A 6,859-nucleotide genomic window follows, 5' to 3' on the forward strand; every position below is an offset into this window, starting at 1 on the left:
TGATTGAAATGTCTACTTACTCATTAAATCTCATTTTCTAAACCTTTAAATCTAATTTCTTGCCTTGATTGATTAAAATCTCAATTAAATCCGGGGGGTGGGGGGGTGGGGGGTGTTTTATACATGCCCATTTTGGTATCACGATAGATATTCTTAGATGGAGCATGTCATATAGTGGCAATGAAAATAAAAAATGAGCTTCCTACCTCCTGAGCACCACTGGACCTTCTGAAGCTAGGTCAATCCCCAGCTACATTTATGAAACAAACCTTGGTGTTGCATGCCTGACAAAAATAAATTTTATATGGTAATTTATTGAAGCTCATAGCATAAGATTTAATAACTACTGGGAAAGCCAGGAAAAGTTAATATTTAGCCTCCTTAGAAGTACTGACTTTCACTGATGTAAGCATTTTTTTTTTCAGCATTGTAACTGAAAGAGTGGAAACACTAATATTTACCTTCTGTGGAAGTCTGGGAGTAATAAGACTGTGGGGAGACGAAAAGACGCAGACACACATACCTTGAATTACTCATCATTCTTCCCCCGCCTCCATTTTTGGCTATGTTAACACTATTTTTAAAGCCTACTTTGAATGCACACATGATGCTAGCCACACCATCAGCATCCCTGAAAGCATCTGCATAGCCCTCTGGACTAACAACTACTATCTGATCTGATTGTATTAATTTCTACTTTTGTCTCATTACAATCAGAGCATTTCCGAATACATGACAGAGTAGTGCAAAAGATGTTGTCAGGGTTTAACCCCAGCCAGCAACTAAGCACCACGCAGCCACTCACCCACTCCCTCCCCGCCCCAAGTGGGATGGCGGAGAAAATCAGGAAAAGAAGTAAAACTCATGGGTTGAGATAAGAACGGTTTAATAGAATATAAAAAGAAGAAACTAATAATGATAATGTTAACACTAATAAAGTGACAGCAGTAATAATAAAAGGATTGGAATATACAAATGATGCGCAGTGCAATTGCTCTCCACCCACTCATCAACACCGAGTCAGTCCCCAAGCGGCGATGCCCCTGCCCACACCCCCCCCAGTTTATATACTGGGCATGACGTCCCATGGTATGGAACACACCGTCGGCCAGTTTGGGTCAGCTGCCCTGGCTGTGTCCCCTCCCAACTTCTTGTGCCCCGCCAGCTTTCTCGCTGGCTGGGCATCAGAAGCCGAAAAATCCTTAACTTAGTCTAAATACTACTGAGCAACAACTGAAAACATCAGTGCTATCAGCATTCTTCTCATACCTAAGTCAGAAACACAGCACTGTACCAGCTACTAGGAAGACAATTAACTCTATCCCAGCTGAAACCAGGGCAGATGTGAAGTAAAGTTAAAGTCAGTATGCTTCTTCCTGACGCTGATAATCACCTCCCTCTGCTTCTCTCCTTGTTAAGCAGTATTTCAATGTAGTTTATATAAAAGAGAAGGTTAAATAATAATGATAGTACATTCAAATGATGTAACTAGCAAACACCACACTAAATTAGATAGTAACTCAGCAGCTTCTCTTAATAACATACTTCAAATAATGATGGGAATATTGTAGATGTCAGTATGTATGTTGATGGTATACTATTGCCTTGACAACTTTTGTCCATCTCTACTCCTTGCTGCCCCCAAAGAAATACCTGTTAAACAGGGAGGGTTGAGTTTTCCAAGGGATCAATGAAAGAATATATAATTTAAGAATGTTAGTCATAAGAGGCCAGAAGTCTGATGTATGCTCCCCAGAGGAAGAAAAACAGAAAGAAATTTAATTAGAATCAATCACTTTAGACACTGCACAATTAACCTGTGGTATTGCACTGGTACAGAATTCTAATTCTGTGTATTGGCAGTATTCTAAGAATGGATTCAATTTATGTGGTATATCAATAGTCACACAAGACAAAATTAGATTAATAAAATATGCAATTAGACTCCAGGACACATGGAAAATCTAAGCCTATATCTGGGAAAGAATTAAAGCCATATCTTTCTTGTATGTATATGTCTTTTTGTCTGGATTACTTTTGTAACGCGAAGACAGACATTTTCAAATCAAAGGCATGCAGAAAACTTCATGAAAGGCAGATACTGCATTCACTTCCATCTGATAATCCTATAAGGAAGTCTCAGAATGCAATACATGCTCATTTGATCAAATAAACATTTATACTAAGATAAATCTCAAATTATTAGCACATCTGGAACTCACTGAAAGCAACAAGGAAGTAACAATGAAGTAAAACTCTTAATGCAAATTCTAATAGGAAAAAGAGCCATCAAATTTCTACTCTTTAATTAAAAAAAAAAAAAAGGCCCCAAACCAATTATTATAGCTTTCCAGTTTCAATTAGTCTGTATTAAAACATATCTGAAGGTTTTACCTGCACAGGATGAACAAATCCTAAATATGCTTTGGAAAGGTTTCCTGTAAGACTTCCCCCCAACCTTTGGAAATCTTCCAGAAAGCAAGAAAAAGAGCATATGTTTGACTTACAGACAGAAACACCCAGAGAAGCAGTAGGTGGAAAGATGAGTTAAAGGGAGAAAGTGAGTCTCATTTTTGCACAAAGATTGCTTTTAAACTTTGTCTTCACTTAAAAGTCTTGACATAATTCCAAGACTCAATTTATTTTGCCTGGGAGATCATAGTTTTTAAGATGACTGTTCCAGTTTTGTAAAGAAACTCAGCCAAAAGGAAAAATAAATATTTTAAATGAGATGCAGTAATTGCCAAGAACATAAAATGACAAGTAATAATCTAGACTCATATAACAATCGTTATTTGTAATGAACATTCAATCCCATGTGACACAAGTTTACTTTTCAGTGCGTTATTAAAGTTTCAAATAGGAATCTTTTAAGAGTAAAAAAATAAATAAAGCCCAAATCATAAGGTGTTTCAACCGCTTTGTGACTTGACAGTGTTACTTTATTTGCATCGTTTAACGTCTTGATTCAAGGAAATCTTTTTGAAAAGGTACGTAACCACAGTCATCAACAGAATTACATGGATAACACATTGTATTCCGTACAGTTCAGAAGGACCTGGAATTGACACGTATTACGTGTATCATAAAATCATATGTGTATCAATTTTATTATTAAGGTGGTGATCCATGCAGTAACGAGTCCTTCTTGCAGTTTCCTTACATTAAGGAAGTCATCGTATGAGAGACTAGACCTCTTCCTCTTGCTTGGAACATAAGCTTTGCAAACAGCAAACCAAAAATAAACTTTAGTAAAACCAAAATCTGGTTCCCACTGAAATCTTGAATATGAGCCTAATCTTTAAAGGAAGAGCATTAGATATCTAATGCTATGGCTTTTAGGCAGGATGGGGCTCTTCTGACAGATAATGATTTCCTTCCTCCAGTGTTGAACTACTCTAAACTTTCTACAGGATGATTTGCCAGCTTGAACTTCCCTTTTAGCTAAGTCTATTTGTTTTGCATCAAGAGATGTTGACAGTTTTCAGCTCTAGCTCCAGAAGTCCAGATGGTTCAATGAAAGTGAAGGATAATACCATATGACTTAGATTTTTATTTTTTTTATTTATTTTTTTTTTACCTCCAGTACAAAAAGGAACAGCTTAATGTCAGGTCAAATTTGTTATTCAAACTGAGAGGGACGGTAAACAAGAAGAGTTATTCTCTTATTCTGAAAGGGATAATAAACAGGAAGAGAACAGGTCAGGTAAAAATACATAAGATGCAAAAAGGCTAAGCATAAAACACCTTTAAAATAAGTAACTTAACCCCATTGTTTGTGGAAGGCCATTATTATGAACTGTAGACCAAATTTAAACCTGGATGTTTCTGACTTGTATTGAGACAGTCTAACACACTATTCTCAGAGATTCGGAGGATAAAATGAGAATCTTCACAGTAAAAATTAACCTTAATGAAAAAAAAATTAATCTATTTCAAGCAACCATTCTTTAAGCGATGAAGCATTCACAACAGTTACATATTGAGCTCCTTTTATTTTTCCACAAGCTCTCTGCTAATTTACTGCTGGCATCTGCTGGGCAAACCTCACAGAGGTTGCCACCACTGCAGAGGCAGAATTAATTTCCTTCCACAGAATTGCACTTTTTCAGCTTTCGCTTTCATCAGAGGGTTCCTAGCCCTCCTGCTTTCACCCAGAAGAGAGGCCACACAGGACAGAATGATCATGTGGTGACAGGTCTGACCATCTGGTCCAGGATTTCTGGATGGTTCAAGGCTCTAGATTTAGCCTCATGAAGCAGAGGTTTACTATAGTGACATCCAAGAAGAATGCAAAAGATCTATCTAATCCCTCATCGATCACCCTGACCTTGCCACCTCCTTCTCTGCATCTGACCATTGGACTGCCTTAAACACAAGCTTTTCAACAGTGAACTACACTCCAGCTACACCAAAACACAACTGCGCCTCTTCAGCAGTCACAAGAACGTGTTCACTGAAGACATCACTCATTTCACTGATTTCAGACAAACTGTAAGGTCAGTTCATTAGCTCACATGATGCTCCACTCCACTGGCTCAAGGTATCTCAGCAGCATTTTTCTCTTTGCAATGTGAGCTTTCCTCAGCAGCCGCAATCTTGAGAAACTAAAGAAAGAAGAACAGGAAATAAGGCTCTCAGTTACACAGTTTTGAACTCTTTACTATAAGACACAAGAATAAGCACACTTCTGCCTACTTTCAGAGAAAAAAAAAAAGCACAAAGACAACTTTGAGTGTACTTTCCCACAGCTGCAAACAAAACCCACAGAAAAAAGGAAGAAATAAAGATATTTTTGGAACATAGGAATGTAAAACTCTTCAGAAATATACTTGTATTTTAGCTTATCTAGCCATTCCTATTTACATAAATGACTAACGCTTCAGAATCTCGTACAGCATTTGACCTTGAAGACTTATTTCTGCAATTCACACTACAAGTGGTTAACCTCACATACGCATGAATGCAGCAGTTCTCAAGAAAGACCCACAGATGGGCAGAGAATATTGAACTCTCTGCCACTTATTTTGGAACAGCTGTTCCAAAAGTGAATCAGCTTCCTTGTACAAAATCCTTCTGGCGTTTCACTTCAAACAGATATAGTGTTCCTTTATGGAGCTTTTTTTCTTCTCTGCGTTTGTACGGCTGTTTAAATACACAGCCCTCAGCAATGCTTACAGATTAGTTGACACTTATCAAAACTATTGCTGTTGTTTTGATTTAAGAGAGTTACTTTCCCTGGTATGTATTAATGCAAGGCTAAGGCTAGAGAAAACGCAGCTAGGGTGGCATTCACACGTGCCCAATGCTACACCAGCACTTCATCTAATACTCACATTTTCCTGGAGGAAGAACAGTGCATATTGACTTCATACAGGGACTACTACACTTTCATTTTTACATCCTCTGTACGTGACTATTTTTTTTACATAGATATATACACACACACACATAAACATATCTCCAAATATATGTATCTATATATCTGCACACTCACAGATTACACATACAATAGAAATTATCTTTTGTTCTAGAGCAACATACACTAACCATGCATGTACCTGAGGTTAGTAACTTTTCTAAAAGTTGTAGAGCATTATTTTTCAGTGACGGTCATCTGCCAAATCTGTTCTGTGAAGTTAATGGAATATGCTTAGATCCGTATAAAATACATTTCATTGAGCAGGTTTCACCTAGTCTAAGTCTAATTTGCAATTTCATTTTTCTTCTCAGTTCCTGAAGTATATAAAAATTAGATTTGCTCTTTAATTTAAACACTCACACACTGATTTATAATCTTTGACATATTATGTATCCCTAAAATTCCACCTGCTGAGGCAAATCTACTGCCTTATCTGTTATAATTTCTTATATATTAGGTTTTTATATTATCATAGATGGATAAATTTCACAGTCACTGAAATGTTTGTGATTCTATGCACTGGACAAATACCAAATATTTCATGACAGTCTTTAGAATCATAGAATAATTTATGTTGGAAAAGACCTTTAAGATCATCAAGTCCACCTTTGTGGCAGAACAAAGCTACTTTTTTTCATATGGGTTTTCCTCCTCCTGTTTTTTGAGCTGCTGCTATTATTATTTTTACTTGTAAAAGGCGAATAAAAAAAAAAAAAACCAAAAAACCCCAAACTCCCCAAAAAACAACTTCCCTTTGAAAGCTACTCATCCAAAGAATAATGACAATTTTTTAAAAAAGGCCTAAGAGAACATACATTGCCATTGCATTTATTGAACAGAACTGTCCACTGAATGCAACAGCAAGTTCGGCTTAAAAAAAAAATTATGTTACAGCGCGGCCAAACCCGAAAATGTGATCAGGAGGCCCATCTCTGGGACTGTATTCCTTGAAAAATCATCAAATATATCATCTGAGTAGCCTCATTATTTCTTGTCACTCCTCATTATGTCTAATATGCCAACCATCCAAAAAAACCAAATGTGGAACAAAATGTTTCCATAAAGTACAAAGTTTGTACTACTAAGGTGAACTGACATTAAGCAGATATTTCTTCCAGTATAGTTATTTGCCTATGATGCATACATGGTGCAAACTCTGTGGATGAAAAAAATTAGATTCGTTTGTATGAGCAACAAAGAGTCTGTATATATATTGGTATGAATAGTAAGGTTGCTTTTGGCCACTAATTTTCCCTCAAGCTGTCATCATACCATACTGTTGGGAAAAAGTATTTATATACCTTAAGGAGGAAAAATGGTTCAGTAATCACTGTACACACTGGAACAAAATTCAAACTTCATTTCCAAGGAGAGTTTCTTAGAACATTTGACCATGAAAATACATTGGTAGTATAAGTGTAAACACTACAGGGTGCC

This window comes from Accipiter gentilis, chromosome 3 (assembly GCF_929443795.1).
Source record: "Accipiter gentilis chromosome 3, bAccGen1.1, whole genome shotgun sequence".
In the NCBI taxonomy this organism is placed as follows: domain Eukaryota; kingdom Metazoa; phylum Chordata; class Aves; order Accipitriformes; family Accipitridae; genus Astur; species Astur gentilis.